Source organism: Coloeus monedula (genome assembly GCF_965178545.1).
Source record: "Coloeus monedula genome assembly, chromosome: 6".
Classification (NCBI taxonomy): Eukaryota; Metazoa; Chordata; class Aves; order Passeriformes; family Corvidae; genus Coloeus; species Coloeus monedula.
In genome coordinates this window covers 19,408,576-19,431,294 of record NC_138786.1, presented here as the reverse complement: position 1 = coordinate 19,431,294, position 22,719 = coordinate 19,408,576, and the positions used below count along the sequence as shown (strand labels likewise).

The following is a 22,719-nucleotide window of genomic DNA, read 5'->3' as shown; positions in this document are numbered from 1 at the left end:
CTGCTGCGACAGCCTTAGAAATACCCAGATGGATTTGAACTTTGGTGCTGCAAAGGGCTTTGCATATTTATTTTCAGCTTCCTGCTGTCTGCTTTGCTTAAGAGCTTTTGCTAGATCCTTTGCATATGCTTGTCCTTGCTCCTCTGCTCCTGGAAACCATTTGAGAACACCCTTCAGCTGTGACAAAACACCCCTCCCCCCCCGAAAATAGCCCCAAACCTCTTGGAGGAATTTCGTTCTACCGCTGTGCCTTGGTAAGCTGCAAGGCTTGCATAGCTGTGGTGTGTTGCTGTTTGGGTGCATTGGCCTAGTTTGGAGACCTCAGAGAGCAAATCACTGGGCTGTTTTGGAGGGGTCTTTAGAAAAGTGAGTGACTGAGCATGCTCAGCAGTGAACGGAGCTGTTAAACTGATTTTACATTACTTACCCTTGTGCAAAGACAAAGATATGATGGGTTGAAGCCTCATCTAGGTTTCCACATGTACCACTGTGCCATCTTTCTGAGGTCATGCTTCTCATCAGCTTTAGCTGATCTCAGGCAACATGTTCTCCTGCCAGAAATTTTTCCCCTTTATTTTCTTTTTTTCTGGGATGGCTTCCAGCTGGATCAAGCAAATAGTGGTTGCTACCTCAAGTGTAGAGATGACTGGGATGTGTAGAAGGGGGAGGAGGGAAAAGGCAGGACTGTCTGTTGTGGCAGCAGAGGGTAGTTTTGGATCAGATAAGCTGATGATCATGTGGGAGTGGGGATGGCTTGCTGAAGGGCAGCTGTGTAGCCCCTGGTAGAACACGTCCTGCTTCTACTTCAGCTTCCTTCCATGTAAAAGGGTGGTAAGGATTGCCAAGTGCGTTAATATTTCTGGGAGGCTACAGTGTTGGTAGAGTCCTTTGTGGGGCACTGCTGACTGGTGGCTTCGTGTCCATGCTGCAAGAGTTTGGCTTCCCAGTTAATCCAGGGGAAGTTTCCCTCTGGGAGGACTTTGAGCACAGCTTTTAAATAAAACTTTCTGCTGAATGTATCAAGGAGAATATTAAGTTGAATACATGGGAGAAGTTTTCTGTGATGAGGGTAGTGAGGCACTGGAACATGTTGCCCCCAGAAGTTGTAGGTGCCCCATCTTTGGAAGCATTCAAGGACAGGTTGGATGGAGCTTTGAGCAACCTGGTCTGGTGGAAGGTGTCCCTGCCCATGGCAGCAGGTTGGACTATATTATTTTAAGAGGTCCCTTCCAACCCAAATCACTCTGTGTTTCTATGATTTCTCTGCTTAAATATACAGCAGATCAGGGCCTGATGTGTTAGTGCCTCTCTGGGAGGGACAAGTTCTGCTCTCCTGTTCTCCTCTAGCCCTAAGGCTGGGAATAGGTCTATCTTCCTGACTTGTTATAAACCTTTATCTGACCCATCTCAGGCTGAAAAGACATTGTATTATGTGCTTGTTGCAAGTATGTTATCACGTTGAGGATGACTTCTCAGGGCCTGGTGGCTGGGCAGCTGGCATGGCTGTGGCAACACTCTCCTGCTGAGGTCTGAGAAGCTCATCACATATGTGAAGGGAGTCGTGCATTTTCCTCCTAAAAGCAGCACACTTGGCCTTGATGTTGATTGTGGGGAGCCAGAGCTGTTTGTCTGAGCTGGAAATTGCTGATATTGGAAGATCATCACAGGATGGGGGGAGAAAATTAGCATAAGCCTCTTAGAGAAAACTTAATTACTTCTCAAAGTTGTCAGGAAACACCAATCTCCCTATTTAGGCTTCAGAGTAGGGTTTCTTTTATGGTGAGTGTATCTGCTTGTGATGGGGGCATTAGCAAAGCTGCATAATTGAACTTGGGGTCTAGCAGGTCCTCCAAGGTCATGTGCCTGCACTTTTGGCCAATGCCACCCTTCTCTTTTTACTTTTTACTGCTTCTGGTATGGCAGACTTCTGGTCATTCCTGCTATGCAGAATTGCCCTATTTCTCTGCCCCATCATTTTTACCTTGTCCTTCACTCCTGATCTGGAGATGCTTCCTTCTCCCTTTGTAGTCACCTGGCATCACTCAGTCCTCTGCTGCCTTGCTTCATAACCTGCTTATAAACTGGTGAATCTTTGCTGCATTAGATGAAATAAAAGGTTATCATGTTTCTGCAGCACTATATCAGTCTGCAACAAGCAATGAGTCATCTTGTCTTGGCCAAGGACAGAGAGGGTCCACTGGGGTGGTGACACTGAGAAATGCATATTTTGATGGACAAGCTGGAGTGCAGGAAGGCAGCAGAGGAGCTCAGCTGCAATGAGTGTGTCGTCCATGCTCTGCATTGCCTGGAGCCTGGTTGTATCTTGGCAAGGAGCAGCCCTGGGACGAGTGACTCTGCTGAGCACTGTGAGAAGGAAGTTTGGGAACCAAGGGGGAGGCTGGGCAGTCTGATTCCCTGGCACTCAGCTCTGTTTCCAGTATATTTGTTTGCTGCGGGACAAAATGCTTTGTCTGAGAGCTGCAGTTGCTTTGGGAAGGCAAGCCAGGCTACCTTCATATGGCTTTGATTAAATCCAGCAGCACTTAAGGAAGCTTCAGGCATCTCTTTTAGCCTTGCTCAGCAGTACTGGGAGGCGAGGACTTTGAACTTTGCCAGTGATGTTTCTGCAGCATTGTCTAAGAGTAGGAATCGCGTTGAGAAAGTTGTTAATGGGAAAAGGAACCTGAGGAGGAAGGGAGAAAAGGTTGTCTGGTTATCAGCGTGTTGATTCTCCCCATGTGCTGAGCCCTGGTGTAGGCATGGGTCAATGCCAGTGCAAATGAAATCCTACAAAGCTAAAGCAGCCCCTTCAGATTTAAGCCATGTAAAATTAAGGTATGAATTTCCTTGTTTTTTGTACCTTTATACATAACCTGCCACTGAAGATTATTGTCCAGGTCCTGTTATTTCTGCCCTTGTAGAACTGCTGAACAGTGTTCATTTACTGGCTTCAAAAGAACAACAGAAGACCCTCCTGGAGCTACATAACAGGAGTAAAAAGCTCTTGTGTTTTGGCTAATGTAGAGCAACAGGGTGATGGAAAATTTGTGATTGAGGCTGGAGTCCAAGGTCTGTGCTGTGGTCTTGTGGCCTTCAGCATCTTCATCCTTAGAAATGCCTTCAGCCCTTCCATAATGGAAAGGAGAAAGGGGAAAATGAGTGAGGGGGAACCATGAATGGATTACACTTTTTCTCAGTTCTTTAAATACCAGCTGGCAATGACTGGGTCTCTGAATCACCTGCAGAGCCTGGGGAAACAAGTGAGTCTCTCTTTCTCAGTCCAAGGTAAACCAGTGTGCTGCATGAGTAAGTTTTCTCACAGTACATAATGAGGTCCGGTTGGCAGGAAGTACATGAGACATTGTCAGGCTGATTCTGTACCTTCCACTTGCTGGTTTGGTGTTTTGACTAGAGACATTGTCTCACTGTTTTCTTACCTCCCTCAGCTTCCAGATCCTCCCTATGTTACAGTGTGTTTGAGGATGGTCCCTCATCCACCATGTTCCTTGCTATCCCCAAACAATTGCATGAACAGGATGGGAAAAGTAAAGTTGTATTAGATGTGGTGACCTTTGGTTCAGTTGTATCATTACAAAAACATCTCCTTATGGCTGCTTAGAATTGTTTCCAGTAAAACATTTCTGCTGTCTTTTCTTTGGCGTGCAGCAGGCACTTCAAATGCCCGAAGTGAGGTGTTTTTGCAGCCCGCAGAGGTGACTTCTATCACAGCTCTTGCTCAGTGCTGGCTAAATGTCTTTTGTGTGACTAAGGTACAAAAGCTTTATACAGCAATCAGTGGAAAATATAAAGCCATTTGTATTATGAAACTATAATGATGATGAAGAAAAAATGGAAGCAGCCTGGCTCTGACATCATGTGGGATTTGCCTCCTCTGCAAACCAGAAGAAATCACACAGGTGCTGTGGAGCAGATCTTCAGCAGCATCTCAGGGAGCGCAGTAGGGGCATTGTAGGTGATCCCATTTACCAGCCTCTTTTCTACCCCTGCACATAGATGCTGTCTTCAGTGCATTGGCTGTTGAGGAGGCTTTACTGGATTAACAGCCTTAGTTTGGTACTCATCATCTTGCCTTTTACTTTGGCTTCCTTCTGTGATTTTGGAGAAGTCCCCTGACAGCCTCATGCCATGTACCTCTGATATGGTGCCAGGGCTGGACAGGAGTGTGTTCAGGGCTGGGATCTAACACCCTCCTGATTCTCGCGAGATTGCTGTGGCATCCTTCCCTTTCACCAGCCAGCTCTTATTAATGTCACTAATTAATGCTTACAGGATTTGCCAGTTCCTATATGCCGATGGGAATCGTGTTACGGCTCCTTGTCAGTGCTATAGGAGATGCTGATGCTCTGAACAGGTATGTTTGTCGTGTTCCTGGCAAGGGGAAGAGGGGCTGTATGTGGCATGGGGTGAAATGTGTGCAGGGTTTGCCTGACGGGTGTGGAATGGATCCTGTGGTGCAGACTGCTCTGCAGTAAATAGTGATTTTTTCCATCCAGAGGTTTTGAGAAAACACTGAGGCAGAAGATAAGGTTTGCATTTAGCCTTGCTGACAGCCCTCTGAGGAGCAGGTTGAAAAACAGCATCGTTGCAGAGCAGCTCCTGGGAGGCCGTGCTCCTTGCTAGCACAGGCACTGCCTTTTCCTTCCTGGAGCACCAGCTGGGGAATCCCGGCCGAGCACGCGGCTGCGCAGGCGGCTGCTGCGCCCTCTTGCTCAGCTGGCCTTTGGCAGCTCCCCCGTGGCGTGCGTCCGCCTGTGTCCTGAGCGGGGTGGGAGGGAGCTGTGTGCGTGTTGGTATCCAACCATGAACAAATCTGCTGTTGTTTTCTTAATGTATGGCAAGAACAGCCTGTAGCAGCTTATTCCTCCCTGGATAATTACTGCTCTGCCACTGATTGCTCTCAGGAGCAGTGGAGTAGTGCCTCCCCTGCGCCACCCTGTGCATCCTTTTGCCTGAGTTATTTGGTTTGTTATTGCTTTGAGGCATCAGTGCTCAAATGAAAAATCTAATCTGCTCTCTTTGCGACTGTTTGACATTCTAAGTGCATTGCCTGAGTCGAAGTCCCTGAGATGCCAAACATGCTTTCAGTGATGCCTCTCGCTGTGCTACTAGCAGGTCTGTTGGCACTTCGATTTCAATTTCTGCATTACTTTGAGGAGGGGAAAGTATAGGACTGGGTTGCAGTCTACTATTGTATTATCTGGAATTGTGTTCCCAGCTGATCAGAGGTGTGTGTGTGCAACCACTGGAATTGGAGTGGAATATTTTGCCATCTGTGCTTGCTCGAGGGAGGTCTGAAAAGCGGGTGGATGATCCTGCTATGGGAATGTTAATGGACAAGGAGGGTTGGCCTGGCATGCGAGCTTGAACCTTCAGCTTGCCCTAAGAGCTAACAAAGCAAAAGAAGCTCCTTCTGCAAACGTCCATCCCTGATGGATCTCATCAAAATGGCATTGTCTTGCATTTAGCTTGCCTGAATGGCCCATTTGATTGTATAAGGATATAACCATAACTTGATGCATAAAGCTTTCTTGATCCCTGAAAAAGTGAAATGGATTCATTATGGAAAGAGATCTTTCTTGAAAACCTGGTTCATCCGGGACTGTCTGGGTGGTGCTGCAGACGTGCTGGAGGAGTAGGAGTCAGGGTGGAGCTGTTTCCACCTAATTCTCCTGTATTTCCCTGGGTTTATCACAGCATGCAAGCAAACCTGCCCTCTGCTTTGGAGCTGAAAGCAGAGCTGGTTAGTAGAGCACTGCTTGTGCTTCCTGTGTCAGCCTTCTCCTTATGCTTTGCTTTTCTTCAATTAATTGTCTAGTGTAAAAGGCCTCTTCCTTTTTAAAGGGGAACAGCAAAGGTAGGAGTGCCTCCATTTGCTAGCAAGCTGTTGCAGGTGTGTCTGAGCTGGGGGAGCCAGCACTGAGTCAGTGTCCCAGACTCCTGGTGACTCAGGTGGCAAAATCCCAGGTTATTCCCTTCTCATGCCTGAATGGCAGCGAATTTCCTGTAACAAACTTTCGCCTTCTGTAGTGACCATGTAGGGAATGCTGTACCATCCTCTCCCTCCCGTATGGGTTATGACCAGCTTGGTTCACTGGGGATGCAGGCAAGTGGTGCTGGTGGTGGCACTTCTCTTTCTGCCACCACAGGTGGAAAGTTGATTTATCTCAGCACCCTCAACCCTACTTCTCTCCTTTTTTTCCCTCCCATGTTTTTTTTGTTAAGATGGGATAAGTCACAGGCGTTGGAGCTGTCTGTTGAGCTTGAGGAGATTCTTATGCAAATCTGGCGGCTATGTTCTCCTGGCAGATCTGCTTGCATGCATTATCCACTACTTCGTTGTACTGGAAGGAGATCTATTTTCTGAAACATGGTTTATTTTTAGTCAAGACTTTCCCTGTCTAACTGGCAAAAGTTCAGCATTTGCAGCAGGATTTGCAGAAGAAGCAATTTTGCCAAATCTCCGACTGGGGGAAGGGAGAGGAAACGTTATATTGGCTAGCCAAAAAGCTAAATGCTGACTTGAAAAATAGCTTAGAACGCTGTTGTGAGAGCACAAGGGTTGGGTAGTGCAAGTTGAGAACAGCATTGTGTTGCTGCAGTGGATAACTCAGTCTGGGTTGCTCTTGCTTTCCTTGTGACGGCTGCCGCAGAGGTTAACCAGCAGTGGGTGAGAGGTGCTGCTCAGGGGCAGGTGGTCAATGAGCCAACCTTTTGGCCTGACCCTGAGCAGTGAATTAACAAAGTCACGTTAACTGCAGCGTCCATGGGAAAAGTTCTGTCCCTGCAGTGCATTGCACTGTCCTGTTGCACCCGCATTTGGGGCCACTGGAGGCTCACCGAGGGTTGAGCTTTTTGATGATATGGGATGTATCATGCCCGTGTTTGAGTACCCTTGTCAGATACCCTAAAATGAATAGGGTGGCACATGGGATGTCCTGGGGCGGTGCTGCAGCTGTCTTCTCCTCTCTTCCCCAGCTGCTGCTCCAGGGACAAACTGTCTTCACACGCCTCATTGCTTTCACCAACTGCTTCTAACCACTATGGGTCTTGCACTAGTTTCTCACATGAGCAACAATCTTTCAGGGGTGGAGGGATATTTTCTTCTTGGTCTTGCATCTCCTGGGATGTTTCCACCACTCCTTTAACAGAGTCATCTTTCTTACCATTAGCTGGTAGTGCTGCAAGCACCAGACATCTGAGAATGACATCAGAGAGCAGATGACTGTGTTCAAAGCCTTTGGTACTTACTCCTCTGAAAAAATGAGAGTTGATTCCACATATGGGCATGTAAATGATTTGTTTCCTGCTGCAGGTTAACTCCTGCCGTTTGCTTTATCTTTCTTTTTCTCCCCCCCCAGCCAGCAGACAATTGCACAGCAGCTTTGTCATGGTTCCATTATGAAAACAAGGAGAAATCCTTCAGTTCCAATTTGCTTCTGAATGTTTGGAAACCAGAAAAAAGACAGGAAGTAACACTAGGAATTTAGGTGTATTCTGCATTTGGTCCAAGTGGGTACATGTTGCCTGCAGGTAACAGACTTGTATCTTTGTGAAAGGATTGGGGATGAAACAAAATTTTAAGTACTGTTTCAGTCACTGGAGTAGAAGCACCATGAGAATCAAGGTAGGAGCACTCATCAACTGCTTAGAGCAGTAATCTTCCTGAAGGAATTAATCTAATTTAACCTGATAAAAGAATTTATGCAGTGGGGGAAGTCTCCACCATTTCCTGCCAAGCTTCCTGAGAAACGAGGCAAAAATAAGTGCCAAAATGACAGTCTTCTCTCCATGGAGGAGGGGGCTTATGTCTTCCTAAGACGTGTTATTATCTTTCTGTTAAAAACCATCTATATTAGCTGGCAAATCAGGATTGTTTTAGCTATTCAGTTTTCCCTAGTTCCCTGGGGACTTCTAGTTGCAAACCTATTTCCAAATCCCCTATCCCTGTGGGATGCAGATGATCTTGTGTGCCCCAGTGTTGATGCAGCAGTCGGCTCCGTGCTTGCCATACACCTGATGGCCTGTGGATGTAGAGACTTCAGAAGTTTGAAGCTTTTCTTTAGGGAAAGTTTGTGGGTGGTTGGGGTTTGTGGTTTTTCCTTACATTGCTAATTATTTCAGGGAAGCTCCTATCTTACTAGTGCTTTCTCTCCAAAAGCACTTCTCTTCCTCTCTGTCTCTTGCTCTCAGAGGCTGGAAGAACACTGATATGTCAGGAAAGCCAGCCTCTGCTTTAAATGGCCTTGAGCACATCAACGTTCAGCTCAATTTCCTCTTAGAGTGGCGTGCTACAAAATGAGCAGGAATCTCAGGGCATCCATAGGTCAGCTTTTTTTCTGATGCTCAGGTTAAAGCAAGGAGAGTTTTGTGTGTGGAGGGTGAGTGTGTGGAGGAGGAGATGTCCACTTTGAGTTTTGAGTACTCTGAGTACTCTGATAGGAAAATATTTTTTCTATCAGTGAATTTTTGCTGATATCACTGAACTGTGCTTAAAGTATGTGGGCATATATTGTAATCTGCTGGCAATGTCACTGAAAATAGCTGTCCTGGGTTGGCCCAAAGGTGCATGTAAACTGCTAAGGTCTGAATCAATACCCTGTCTCCAGTGGTGTAAGAGGAGCTGCTCTGGAAGGAGCTGGATGGAGGCTGAGCAGCCTAATTCAACATTCCATCTGCTCTAGCTTGACCCTGTGCCTTGCAAATATGCTGGGTTTTAAGCAGGCTGAGAGCTGCTTTTGGCTGGCAGCCTCCAGCCCCCGGTACTGGGGCAGGTGAGGAGCTGCCACGTCTGTGGCTGAATGCTGGAACACACGTCTGCATGGGAGGGTGCAGCAGTGGGAATTCTGGCAGTTTCTGGGTTACCTGCAGTGAAGAATGGAGCTGACTTCAGATTGCTGGTTTTAAAACCTTTGTTTAGTGCAGGTGAGTAGTTCCGTGGGCATTCCATCATTTGTGCTCACCCAGCCCTCCCAGCACAACTGTGCCAGTGTCCCTCAGCTTGGTTTTGCAGGCAGAGACCTCCTGCAGCCCTCATGGAGGGCCAGCTTTCAGCAGCTGCCTGAATTGCTGCTTATCCCCAAAGGTGCTTCTGCTCTGCTTTGCTCTGTAATTACTTGCCACGCGTTGTATCCTCCCCAGCAGCTTTCACTGCAGTTTTTAAAAGGGAAGATAAGGAACAGTGGACAGATGGACATCTGGGAGAACTGCTGGTAGTGGGCAGAGGGGGTGTGGTTTTAGCCCTGGTACTTGCATTCAACATACTCTCCAGGCAGGATCCCACTGTGATTCTTGATGAAGTTTCCCTTTTCTTGGCTGGCTCATTGGAAAACCCTTTTCACTCCAAGTTTTGTTTGGAAAGAGAGACGCCCACACAGATGGCTGCTCTTCAGTTGTCATTCATGTTGGAATTTTTTATGTTCCTTTTTGCATTACCCTCAGGTGAAACCCAGGCTTGCCAAAAAAACATTTCCCAGAATTAGAAAGAAACTAAACACTAAGAATATTCTGCTGCATCTCTCTCAAAGCTGGGAATGCAGTGGGCTATCTCATATTTTATCAGTTCACAAGGGATTGTGTTGCTTTTTCTTTTTGGCTGAGTTTCCATGTAGTTCACTTGTTTGTTTTCCTCAGAGAAAAGGTACAGCTTTCATTAAAGGTGGTTTTGGCTATGTTTTGCTCCTTGCTTGAGACTGAGTGGTTCCACTTTTTCCAGACAAGTGCCAATGCTCTGCTTTGGAGTCCTGCTGGTCTCATCTGATAAGGTTTGGGGTGTTTTTTTCCTCCTAAGTAGCTCTCAGAATTGCTGGATTGATATATAATAAGTGGTTTTAGGCCTTTGAGATATTGTGGCAGAGGGGAAGGGGAGGAGAACAATAACACTGCTGGAAAACATGGGTTTGGTGTGCTGGTGATTTAGGAAACTGAGGTTACAGCCTCTTGCTTGGACTCCTTGCTGTGTTCCAGGATGCTGTGGATGGGACAGACCATAAAACCTGAATGGTCTTGCATTGCTCCTGGCCATTTAGCTGTAGAGAAGAAGCAGAGTTAAGTCACAGCAAGCCAGTGTGCAGCTGTGGTTGGACTTCACTCTCTAAGTGCCCTGGAGGGGATGCTGGAGGGTCCTGCACCAGGGTGCAGGAAGATGAGGCTGAGAAAATAGGTGAAAATGGCAACCTGAAATGGCAAAGGTTTCTGGTAGGCTTCTAGCATTGTGGCTTGCTGGCCATTTCTTTATTTCGTTATCTAACCCTGCAAAATTGCTGTGGCAGGGCTGGTAGTAGGCTTTGGGAGGCTGGAAAGATGCCAGTACAAGGAGGTGGCTAGTGCTTCCTTCCAAGTGTATTAACTCATTCCTGAAATATGCATTTCTTCTAAAAAAAAAAAAATAATTTCTAGGGTGGCTGTTTTTGGGGCCTCTGTGGTCATGCTTTGAGTGGAAATAAGACTGTCAAAGGGTTCTTCAGGATGGCAGGGCCAGGCACATGCATAGCCTTAGATGGTGCTGATAGTGCTGCCATCAGCCCCATGTGTTTCCAAACCTCCATGTTGCATGGTGAGGAGCACACCAAGGAGAAGCACCGTCCCCCAGGGATTTAGCAGATTGCATCTAAATCAAAGATTTTTTTAAGGGATTGACAATCAATCTTCCACTCCTTGTTTTTTGCCCTGGCACAGTACTGGCAGTCCAGGTGTGGTAGCTGGGCTTGTCCCACATCCAGGTGGAAGCTGTTGGGAGCATTGGAGTGGGGAGGATCAGCGGGTGGAACCCTGAATGGTGTGAGTGCCCAGCAGTTGCCAAAATGCCTGTGCCAGTTTTCCGCTAAATGCAGTCCTGATTAAACGGGGTAAAAACCAAATTTATGGGAGCCAGGATAAATGGTTTGACTGTGGTGATTTTCTTTTTGGTCTTTATTTCCTAGCATGCAGTTGCTGTGATTCTTTTGTGTTACTTTTATCATTCCTGATTTCTGAAAGTATGTTTTCCTTTTTTTATTCTTTTCCTGAGGGTTTTGGGCAGTGTTTTCCAAAGCTATTGTGGTGGGCATTTCCCTTCTCTCTCAGAAGCAGCTTTCATTTTTTAATGAATAGCTCAGCATTGTTCACATTGTTTTCCACTTTTATGGGCTTTTTTCCCCTTTTGACTTTGACTACAGCAGTCTCCTAAATACTTCTGGAGTCTTTTGGGTCACTTTGCAGAAAATATTTCTTTCCTTTTATAGAAGGCCTCATATTCAAAGCTCCAGGCAGGAAAGCTGTTTGCAGCACTCACATTGGAGTTTCTGAAAGTGTGATTCTTGCACAGCTTTTGCTTGGTTTTGGCTGGTTTCAGTTAAGATTGTGCTGAGTTTACCTTTGAGCAGGACTTCATAACCTTGTTGGAGTTGAGTTTCATTGAAACATTTCTAGTGACATAACCCTGCTACTACTGGTTTCTACAGAGCCTCCCAGGTCCTAAATGTGTTCCACTCTTCCAGACCAATGCCTGTTTTCAAACTCCCCAAGTTCCCTGCAGAAATAACAGGTTATTAATAGGATCTTTATGCATATGTGATTACCAGGCGTGGACATAGCTTTGCACTAAAATGTCTCTTTACCTATGTTGCATTCAGAAGCTGAACCCTGTGGTCAGCATGGCGTACATCTGCAAACCTCCCTTGGTTTGTTCAGAGCACGATGATCTGGATGTGCAAACACTTAGGTTTGCTTCCCTAATTTAAAATGAGTTGCAATAAAGAATTTACCCACTCAGGTTCTTGTGGAACTAAATATTGTTTATTTGAAATGGGGGTTTTATTTGCATTTTTGGGTTTTCTCCCTTGTGCTGCAACAGTGGTGAACAGCTTTGAGTTACATCAGCCGGTATTTGTGGCATAGCAGTGATGTTTCCTAGGATGTGTCTGACTCTGACTTCTTCCACCCTCTGCTCATGATCATTGGTCTTGCTGAGGGGGCACAAGGTCTCCTGGCCTGTTGGATACTGGGAGTCTGCTGATCCAGCAGTGAGAGGCTGTGGTGAGCCAACTGCTCAGGGACAGGATGTGAGCTACCAACCACAGCAAGTCACTATGATCTTCTCAGCTGCCACTCGTTATCATGACCTTGCAGCATTTGCAGTGTGTGATCTGATGCTCAGGAGATAGGTTTCCTGAGTGGTAACTGTCTGAACATGCAATCCCAGTACCTGTTGCAGCTGACCAGCCAAGTTGGATACTCTCTGACAACATGCTCCTTTGGCTGTAATTCCCCATAAGATGGGGGAGGGGGCAAAAATGAGTGTGAAGGGAGAGAAGGGGGCACATGTAGAGGTTAATAACCTTTTCTCAGGTCTTTGTTCTCTTTTATCCTTTGAATTATCTTCTTTTTCCCCCTAGTGTAACAACAGAATTTTGTAATAAAATCCACATGGGAGAAACCAATGCTGCGTTTTTTAGTCAAAACAGTCTCCATCTCATCTGACTATTCAAATGGCCATAGAGAAGTGTTTGGATTAAGAGACTAGAGGCTGAATGCATGTTGAATGCATTAGTTTCTCCACTTTAATGATGTAATGATGATGCTGTTAGAGAAACCACAAAAGTAGAACGTTTCTCAGACCATCTCTTCCGAGTTCATATCTGTAAACTGCAAACTCAAGTCCTTTTAATAGCAGTTAAAACTGTTGGGGTTTTTTTGAGAGATGCTTTTTCTTTGTTGAGTTTTGTGGTGGGACAGCAATGTGTTGCTTGCAGCTGGCGATGAGTTGGTCTCAGAGCAGGGGAGCTTGTCCTGTTTCAGCCCTTGTCCACTTTTCAAGTCATGCCATGCTGTATCAACCCCTCTGGGGAGCTGGTGATAGGTGTGGAGGGATAATAATTATTCCTCTTCAAAACAATGTTGAAGTATGACTTTCAAAGAAAACCATTGTCTTCAAAACTGTTTGCTTATATTGACCTAGAGTAATACTCCAAGCATGGTGATGACTTTTATTTCCATGGGAAAAGATGCACTTTCTTTCCTTCTTTAATTTAGTTTCACTTAAGGTTGCTTGAAGCAGCTGTTCCTTTGGCTGTTTTCAGATACCAGCCAAAAATACTGGTGTTCAGCCTTCAGAAGGATGTGCAGGTTAAATGAAAGGGTAATTTACTGAAGGACCTAAACCTGGCACTGCAGCATCCCTTAGGTAGGCGTAGTCATCGTTATCTAAAAATGCCTAAGGCATAATAAGAACTTGATTATGCCTCTCCTTGAAAATCTGGTTAGAATTAGAGGTCAATTAAAAAAATTTAATTTTAAGAAGGATTCATATTTGACATTTTGAATATTATTTCTGAGTGAAAATGCTGTATCTTTCTCCTTCTGCCACCGAAAGGGAGATCCCCTTCAGGCCTCCAAGGCCTGAATCTTCATGCTGAAGTGGTTTCTCTCTTTGACTCTTTTTGCCTGGTGTATTAAAATTCCTCCAGATAGGCTGGGTTGTGTTTAAATTAGCTTGTCCTCTACCTTAACTACAAAGCTCTCTTGAATATTTTTTACTGTTAGTGTTGAGAGAGAGCATTTCTGTAAGTAGCCTGATTCCAAGGCTATTGGTACATTAATGGGGGGGAGGGAAAAAGAAGTCTATGCTTGAGCTTTCTAGCCTTGGAGGTTTGGCAGGCATGTTGTGAAAGAGACTCCTGCTTCCCTGATGGAAACCCTTTGAAAACTTTGTTTGACTCAAGGGACTTTGTATGTCTGGTATAGAAAAGCCTGCAAGCATACTCGTCTCTCGGTGTCTGTGGAAAAACCAGCTGCTGTGTCTGCTTGTGAGTGTTTGTCCTGGGGATCTGCCCAAAAATCTGGTTTTTCCATTGCTTGAGCGAAGTATCAGGCTTGGCACACTTTGTCATGCAAACTGATACAGATAGGGTTGGCAGCTGGCACACCTTTTAAAGAGCCTGTTATTGTAATCTTGCCATAACTCATTAATTATGCTGTTGAGGTAATCATAGTGGTGTACTAGTCTAGCTAAAACAACTGCTGTACAACCAAGGTTCACTTTGGTTCTGTCCTTCCAGTTTGGCATGCTGCAAAGGTACAAGGCAATTCTGTTCTTCTGTACTTCCTCATTTGTATTTTTGTTGTTTGTTTTGGTATCTGTGATAAAATAATCCCCTGCTCTTCCTAACCAGGTTGCAAAAGCCACAAGGATGATACGTGGGAAAACGGACTTGGTGTTAATAATTTAGAAGGTAGATCATAGAATCAGAGTAGTTTGGGTTGGACCTTAAGTATTGTCTCATCCAACTCCCCTGCCGTAAGGAGGGACACCTTCTACTAGACCAGGTATAAGATGCCTGATGCTTTCTTAATAGTAGCAGTTGTACACATGAAAATGTGATTAATTTATTGATAAGAACACCCTGCAAAAGGTATACTGTGTGAATTTTTACCTATGCAAAGCCTCACTTTTAGGTGTATAAATTCATATTTATACCTAACTGTGAATATATCTAATGAATGATTAGATATTGGACTGCACTTGAAAAATCACAGTGGTTGTGCTGAGAACTCTATAAAGCTGCATGGATTTGTAAATTGGTCAATCACTTCCTTTTTTGTGGAAATGTGACCCTAACAAAGAGGAGTCTTTGGATTGATTTCAGTTACATACTGTTTTCCTTCTAAATCTAGAATTGCAATTTATGAAAGTTGCAGGGAGACAAAGGCTTATTGGATGTTCTTGAGAGGGTTTTTGAGATACCCTTTGCAGCAAAGAGACGAGGAGCTGTCAGCTTTCCCCATTTGGTGAGCTTGTCCCCTGGTATGCTCTCGTCTACAGAGCAGATGCTGGAGGGCACCAGCTCAGTGCAAACTCTGCACTAAAATGCTCTGCTGGTCTGAGGTAAATGTAATTGCTGTGTGTCTTTCCCAGGGGCTGAGCTATTCTCCTTCCCTGGAAATGAAGAGGAAAATAATCAGCTGTATTAGCAGATCAAAAAAGAGCAATCTACCAGCCTTCCTAATGCATGGGTCATGCAGTGCCTGGAGCTGGGCTTTTTGTTAAGAGCAGCTCAAATAAGAAAAGCAAGCAAACCTCCAAACAAAACAGAAACCAAAACTAACAAAGGAAGCATCTGTATTCTGATGAACTGATATAGGTGAGGGAGGAAAAAACAAATCATCAGAGACTTCCAAAGGCTTGCTGTTTTGGTCTGGAATCTGCAGCTTGGAGATGGCAGGCACTTCATAGACTGATGGTGATGCAGATGGATCTGTGGTGCTATCCTAGGCAAAAGCAGGCTGAGTGATGAGAAGTGACTGATGATGCTGATCTAGGATGCAAGAAGGTGAAGACTCTGGTCTTGCTCTGTTTAGAAGAGTTGAGATGCACCTCTCCAGGGCAGCTCTTGTTCTGTTCACTGAGTTTTTGATGCAATGAGAGGTATTAAAGGAAGGAAGGAAGGAAACTTTGTCCCAGCATTGGCCTCTATTTTCACCTTGCATAGTAAAGCAGATAGTGTGGCACCAGTTTGTGGCAGTGCTGAATGAGCATCTCTGCATGGCAACATGGTAGGAGCCCTGGGCCGCAGGGCACTTCAGGCTGAGGTGGGTTGGTTCATTTGAAAGCCTGGCACAAGGCAGCGATGCTTAGGTTAGTGTTTTTATTACTATAGAATTTGTAATGCTGGGTTAAGGATGCATTCCTGCAAGTACATGAGCAGGACCATTTGTTCTGGTTACTCTCCTAGTTGCCAGAAGCCCAACTGGTTCGAGGTGAGAGAAGAAAGAAGAGAAAGGGTTGTTTTAGCTGGATGCCAAATACAAAGAGGGAGTATAATGTGCCCACAGGCTGCATCGTCGGCACATAAACCTAGTGAACAGGGGAGAGGACAGACTGCTTGTATTGGCACTGCTGTCAGCTCTCATTTTCTCACAGCTGGAGGACCATGAATGCACAGACCCCATTGATGGGATGTCCTGGTTTTAACCTTCTCAGTCCAGGGATTTGTCAGCCCCAAAGCATAACATGTTTGTGTGCACCTTTCCAGTAGCAAAGGGTTTCGCACCCTTTGCTGAATGGTCCCTGCCAGCCCCAGAGCTGGTTAGTGCCATGTTGCTTATCTGCACCTCTCTGTGGAGCGAGAGGTTACTGGCCCACAATTTCTAATTGTGATCATCACTCTCATTATTACTATCTGCAGTGTCCACAGAGCTCAGTTTTTTGTTTAACCAGCAACTGGTGAGAGAATCCTCACGAAATTTTGGTAACATCATTTTAGTACCTTAAAATCCTTGGCTTCTTGTAATCAGAAATGAGTAACCTGGTGTGAGAGTACCTCAGTACTCATAGTGTGCATGAACACTTGAAGCAGCTGCCTAGGATGGAAAGCACAGGAGGAGTGCAAAGAAACAACAATTTTGTCAGCCTGGTTGGAAAGCAGCTACAGCAGTGAGTAAATGCTTCCTTATTATGTGCACATGCAGTGTCTGACATCCAGGCAGAATGCTGACAAGCTGCTGTGGCTTGGAGGACAAGTTGAATGATCTGCATAAAGTCCTTACAATTTCCTCTCTCAAAGCAGAAGTGGCTAAAAAACCTTCAGAATAAGAGGACCTGTCTGATTTTGTTGTTGTTAATTTGTTCTGGAGGGTTGGTTGCTACAAGGAGAGGGATCTCTGCTCTGTGTTACTGGTTTTGGATCTGCTCTTGATTCAAGGAGATAGAGATGTCCTCTCTGTGAGCCATGAACTTGTTTCCTGGACCTTGTGCTCATGCATCTTCTAACAGACAGAGCAGCCTTAGAGTCAAGTGGATCTACTTCCTCCCTGCCGTGAATGTTTCCACTGTTAATGAAAGATATTTTTGTTTTGGAGGAAAAACACACCCAAAGCCACCCTGGCAGGTTTGTTTGTGCCAGGTTTTGACTTGGATACTTAGTGAAACAGAGGAACAGCTTGAAAACAGTGCTGTGGTCCTTCAGCTGCCTGAGAAGTGCAGGAGTAAAGTGCCTTAAAACTCCTTCAGTTCAGCAGTGTGGCATTCCTTGTGAGTGCATTGATTCTCACAGCCTTCCACCATCAGCTACCAATTAATGGCTTTGGGAGGGTTTGGTGTGCATGGGAAAACTGTGGTGTAGAGAGGTGATCCTGCTGTGTCTTCCTGGAAGTTTGTCATCTCAGGTGGCGCAAAAGTTTTGTAAGCACTGTCTGCTTGTTGCAACATCTAAGATTGCAGTGGTCTGTGTGGGAGGGATGTCCATGCAGATGGAGATTCCTCTTGCCCTCAAATGTTTTCTGTGAAGTTTGTGGCCCATTAATCATGAGTGTGCGTCTTTTCTAATGGGCTGATGGTTGTAGATGCTGGATAAATTTTGTGCTGTGTGTTGGGGATCTCAGTCCTGGAGTTTGAGCTGCCTTTTGATTGATGAAGGGCTGCATTTGTTCTTGTCTGTTTCAACATTTGCAGCTTCTGTTTGAGTGAAACACTATGGAGAAGACAGGACATTGTGTGTCTCACTGTTTGGGCTCTGCACCAGAGGAAACATTTCCCCTCTGAATCCTTTGCCCAGGAAAGAGCAGGTGGTGGTTGTTCTCTGCAAGAACAGCTGGAAGTATCTGCGGTCCCCTCTTGATCTGCTTGTATTTCAGAGCCCTGTCAGAGACAGTCTCGTAAGACACCAGGTCAAAGGCTTTAAATGCTGGAGCCCAAACCTCTCCCAGCTTTGCTGTAGTGCCCATGTGTGGTAGCTCAAGAGCAGAAGACCTGCCACGCTGGCTCCCAGCCAAGGTCCAGACTGACAGGTATCCCCTCCCCTGGTGACAACCAGAGTGGATCCTCAGGGAAGGAGGCAACTCTAGGTTTAACAGCTGCACCGGTGTTGTCCTCCTGCAGTTTCCATGGTACTTTGCAGACACTTTCTGTAACTCACTCTGAGTAGCAGAACATGTCACAACATAACTGTGGGTCACTTGGAAGAAGTATTTCTTCCTTCTGCTTGACTTTTTTCTATCTGCTCTCTCATGGTCTTTCACTGTGAAGAATTGTTCTTTGCTCCTAACATGGTTTGCATGATACCAGTGGGTCCTGCAGGTTGTTTTCTTTCTAGCCTCAGTACATAGGTACCTTTTTTTGTGGTGCCCACAGCTTAATATTTCATGATGATCCACTGTCTGCTTTGACTGTGCTGCTCTGGAGTATGAATTTAGACAAACGCTTTGTGGATGCTTTGAAGGGGATTAGAACTGACCTTTAATTGAAGAGAAAATGGAGTAATGTCAGACTTATTTGCAAAAGCATTCTGTGCTTCTAGCTGGAAGGGTTGTTGAACATACCGAAGAGAAGGAATTTAGAAACATGCCCACATGACCCCATATCTATTACTCAGCAGGCATTTTTGTTGCACATCTTGCATTTATTTTATTGCTAAAACTTTAGGCAATTTATCAGTGTTTCCATTCTGTAACTGGACACCCCTTTGCACTGTCTGCCTCTCCAGCCAAAAACGAAGTGAGATTGATCTTAGCTAACAGCATGATCTCAGCAATTCATCTAGATGAAGACAGAAGTTGGCTGCTCTCTCCATTTATTCACTTAAAGTACTGAAAGCCGCAAATGAACTTGTTTCAGTTTTCCTAATGCTGTGATAAGAAAATAACCAGCCCCATTTCCTAAAATTTTCCAGAGTTGATGTCCATGTGCATAGAAAAATCCAACACATCCAAAGTCCAACTCACAGGTTCCTATACATGAGCACCACTGCTTGAGATGGCTTGATGGAAATAATGTTGCATCCAGCGAGTCAATCACCGTGTTCCACAATAGATAGTACACTTAATAGCAGCTTAATTTCCTGTGTTGGCTGTAGTTTTTTCTGATCTCCGCTCAGCAAAGATTTATATTTGAATGTTTATGGATTTCTGTGTTGTGCATATAGAGGTATTGCTTAGTATGGACTTTTGGGGACAACGGAAAAGCTTTGCCAGCTCTTGCTCTTGCTTGGTGAGGAAGGGAGCAGGCCAGAAGTTAAGCATACAGATCTCTACTTCTCTGCTAAGCCTTGTGCTTTCTCTTTGCTGGTCCATATTGGAGGATTGGAGATCCATCAACAGCAATAGAGTAAAAACTGTGTGGTAACTGGTTTTGGTGAAACTTTCCTGTGTGTCTTGGTTTCTCTTTCCAATGGAATTTCCTTGAAACTCTCTCCCCATCTTCTGTTCCTGTATCAGATTGAGAAGGGCCTTTGTCAATGGCAAGGGCTCCCAATCACTAAGATGACTAACTGATGATGGGTCTGGGCAAATAGCTGCCTGCCTGATCAGATGCTGATGGCTTGGCAGGATGTTTCCTCTCCTCCTGCTTTTTGGGTGGTCCCACAGTACCTGTCATAGTTTCCTGAGAGACTTGTATTCACTGTGCATGTGGGATTTGTTCTTCACCTGTGACCAGAACGTGACTGGTGTTTCTTTAGGAATAACAGCAGCAGAACCAGGTAGCTGTCATCTGCTCTCCAAAAAGCACTTGGTTGCTGTTTTCTCTTATGCTGCAACAAAGCACTGCAGACTCTCTGTCTTTTGCTCCAAATGCAGGTAGCTTTCTTTGGTCTTTTGTGTTCCTGAAGAGCCTTGTGGCAACGCTACACCAAAATTCTGCTGTTCAAGTTGAATTGTGCCATGGACATATCCTTCCCCTGAGGGGAGGAGCAGAGCCTGGACCAAAGGTGACTGATGTTATGCATTAAACAAGGTGACTTGCCACAGTGTAGTTGGCATCAGTGGTCCTGGGAGATAAACTTCTGTGGGGCGTAGTGTGCCCACATGTCCTTCCCACGGTGAGACAAAACTTGGCAGTCTGGCTTTGCAAAGCACAGTAAAATGCTGTTGGAGAACGTACTCCTGACCCTCTGCCCTCCTGCTGGAGCAGAGCCTGCAGAGTGCCAGCCTTTGTCAATCTGAAGTCAAGGGGCTGTTGTCCCCCAAGGTGCAGGGGATGGAGAAGCCTTGCAGCAGGTTAGGAGGAGGGAGCATCTGTGGTTGTGTGTGTTCTGTGCCCACGTGGCAGAGAGTGTCTGTCAAGGCATGGGTTTACAAACAGAGGAGCTCATTAGTTAGAGCAGCTGGCTGGTGTGGCAGAAGGCCCGGGCTTGGGTAAGCTTTTGGGCAGCTACTCGAAGGAGGAGGCAATTGCTGAAACATTCATAAACTTGACTGTGAGCAGACTTCCCAGTTGCCTCATCTGCAGTGGAGATGAGGGAGTGCAGCCAGAAGCTGCTGTACTCATCCCAGGAGAGATGGCAAGGAGCAGCAGGCTCCAAAGTTAATTCTCTTCGTTAATTCCCATAACAAATTTCCACCTTCAAAAGCCTAAATGAGCAGAGGCCTGCCAGAGCAATACCTGGAGCGGTAGCTTTTCCTCTTTTTTTTTTTTTTTTTTTTTTTTCCTCATCCTGTAAGGTTCATATGGAGGAGAGTGCTCTTGGAGTCTCAAGAAAAATAGCAACAAAACAGTGCTAAACACTGGCTATAAAAAACCTACTTATTTGTTGTGTGTGTTGAAATGTGACAATGGAGGCATCCCGTGCAAGCCCTCATTATTTTAGTTTTTACTCTTTGCTGCATATGTAAGTTGTAATACTCTTTTTAATAGTATTCCCATATATTTAGAAAGAAGGGTACAGTGTTTTAGCCTCCTAACACCTTCATTCTTTGCATGTCTCTCAAGGCAGACAGGTGTGCTGGTACCTGGTTTTATGGGCCCATGTCCCACACAGGCTAGGCTGACCTATCTGGTTGAGGGCATTTTCCCAAACTGTTGTCTTGTTTTCCTTTTTAAGTTTTCTCCTGTTTTCCTCCTGAAAAGTAACAGTGGATGGTGTGAAGAGCAGAGTCAGGAACTGAAGGATAACTGCTGCACTTGTCCTCAGTTCACCCTCTCATGTCTCTCGCTACGACAGCCTGTGTTAGCAAAGATGACAGTGTGTTAGCCAGAAGAAATAAATTTTTTGCTGCTTGGGGAATTGGCTAATCATTACATGCCTCAGTTTCCCCAAATAAGAATGTGTTCTTTAAAACTGCCTACTTTCTCCCAAGTTTGTATCTCTTTCAAACAGGTATGAATTTTGTTATAAAGTCCTCTGCAGCAATGCTATCCTGAATCTGATGCTGCTTCCTACAGAGAGGCTTCAAGTGCTTCTGTGCAGCAGTTGGGGAATGGCCTCCGTAACAGGACAGAACTTGAAAGGGGTTCTTTTTAGTTTTTTAAAGGTACTTTTGCAGATGTTGTGGTTAAAGGCTTCTATTTTTAAAACCCTAAATCTTGGAATGTGGCTCCATAACAGTATGTAGTGGGATTTGGAAAACGTCTGTTAAAATTGTATATACAGAACAGTGAAACAGTTAGGTCATGTTAAAGCTGTTAGACTTTCTGATGCTAGTGCATGTCTTTTGGGTTTGTTTTTTTTTTTTTTTTAAATGAATGTTTTTCTTTTTAAAAATACAAATAATGGACCTTCCATTTTAGACAAATGTCCCTTTTTTATGGTGGTGGGGTTTTTTTCCTAGCAAATGGCTTTTTTAGTGGGAGCTGTCTTGCTCTTTCCATCTGATGTCTGTGCCCACATCTCGGAATGTTTCCATTTCAGAAAGGAGGAGGATTCTGGTGCTAGCAGACAAACTTCAAAAGCTGCCATGCAGGGAACTTCGCAGTTCGCATAGGAATTTGGGATGAGTGAGAAATAAAACAACACAAAAATCCCTTAAACTTTTACTGCCTGCAAAAATAACAGAAAAATTTGCTTCTTGGTTCCTCTAGTCCTTGTCATGCTAAGGTACTGAAACTGAATAATCCTTTCATCTCCTAAAACGAACCAGAGATATTTAGGAGCACTCAATAGCTTTTAAAGAAAATACTATGTTTTTCCTATTGAATGCTGCAGTTGTGCTGTCACACTCGGTGACTTAAAATGGGACTTTTGTGTGGTGTTTAGATGCAGGACACAGGTAATGGCCCTCTTTCCCCACATGCAGTGTTATTACTGGTGTTTGACACACCACAGACCCAAGTGGTACCCAGTAGTCATGCTCACCCTATCCCTAGCACCCAACTTCAGCCATCCTCATGGAGCTGAGTTTGAATTAGGCAATGTTTTTCTGTCCAAGCCTCCTAAGAGCCTATTGAGAGGGAAAGGGAATGGCTTTTCTTTCCAAGAGCAGCTGAATGCGGTGCCCTAGTTACCATGGTTTTTTAAATGGAGTACTTCAGAGGATGTACAAAAGCATCTTTAGTACTTGCAGTACAAGGAGAATGAAAGGACCTAGATTATGTCAGCAGTGTAGCGGAGGCTTAAGTGAGTATCATTCATTTATTGTTAGGAGATGACCCAATTTGGATTGTATTTATGGAATTGGAGGGGAGAATGGACCTGTTTCAGATTACTTTTGAGCTTTAAATGTACTTACAGGCTTTGTGTAGGGATTGCATTGGCTCCCGCTGGGTAAACAGAGCCTTTAGGAGGGTGTTCCCCATGTACTGGAGCAGTGATGTATCCTGGCTTGTCTTGTGCTGCCAAAATGGGTTGATTCATACCATGTCTCTCCACATGGCCATGTACTGAGTGGGGAAAAAACTGAGTTGTCAGACAGAACTTGCCCAGCTGATTTTTATTTATTTTATTGTATTTTCTTGCAAGGCTTTTAAAGCCTCCAGTTACTATATAATTTGTAGACTGGTTCCAGCTAAGCAGA

At 45.0% G+C, this 22,719-nt stretch overlaps 1 protein-coding gene across 1 annotated transcript in view; it reads left to right on the top strand.

Annotated features, from left to right (window-relative positions):
* Positions 1-22,719, top strand: part of LOC309574640 (USP6 N-terminal-like protein) — a 76,804-nt gene that overhangs the window by 8,826 nt on the left and 45,259 nt on the right. The window contains exon 2 of the mRNA XM_082284425.1: positions 4,291-4,372. The gene's annotated coding sequence lies outside the window, so the exon portion shown is untranslated. The remainder of the gene's footprint in view (positions 1-4,290; positions 4,373-22,719) is intronic.